Source organism: Octopus bimaculoides, chromosome 23 (assembly GCF_001194135.2).
Source record: "Octopus bimaculoides isolate UCB-OBI-ISO-001 chromosome 23, ASM119413v2, whole genome shotgun sequence".
Lineage (NCBI taxonomy): Eukaryota > Metazoa > Mollusca > Cephalopoda > Octopoda > Octopodidae > Octopus > Octopus bimaculoides.
Window position 1 is genome coordinate 13,544,474 of NC_069003.1, and position 695 is coordinate 13,545,168.

Here is a 695-nt window from a genome sequence, read left to right on the forward strand (position 1 = left end):
TATATATATATATATATAAAATATAAATAATATATATAAAATATAAATAATATATATATATATATATGCATATATACATACGTATATGTATATACTTACATCTATATCTATATATACATATGTGGGCACAGGACGTCATGAAACATGTACAACAAAGAAGTACGAAGCACAAGTACATAGAACATGTACTTTCGAATAACGAAAGATACAAATGGAAAACAAAACAAACATTAGCTTGATTTACGCGTTCGCCACCACAACCTCGTTTAGGCTTAGCAGCCCTTTCTGTTTGTTTTCACTGTCCTGTCAGTGTTACCCATTTCGACCCTACGTTAAAATCCCAAATTTTGTTTAATTTGCTTTGCGGGAGCAACTGTTTATCGAAAGTGTATATTGTTGTTAAATGCTTGAAATACGAGACTAGAAAAACAGCCAACAACTGACGAAGGGTCGTTCTTTATGTTGTTTTGTTTTCCATTTGTGTCTTTCGTTATTTGAAAGAATAGTTCATGTTCCATGCACTTGTGCTTCGTACACGTTGTAGATGCATATCTGGGTACAGGCCGTTGCAAAAAACGTGGACAAGATGATAAACAGAGTACAGAAAACACACAGGCCACATAGAGAACATTTCCTTCATCAGCTGCCACCATTCTAAAACTAAGCGTTTCGAAGAGTTAGTGCAATATATATAT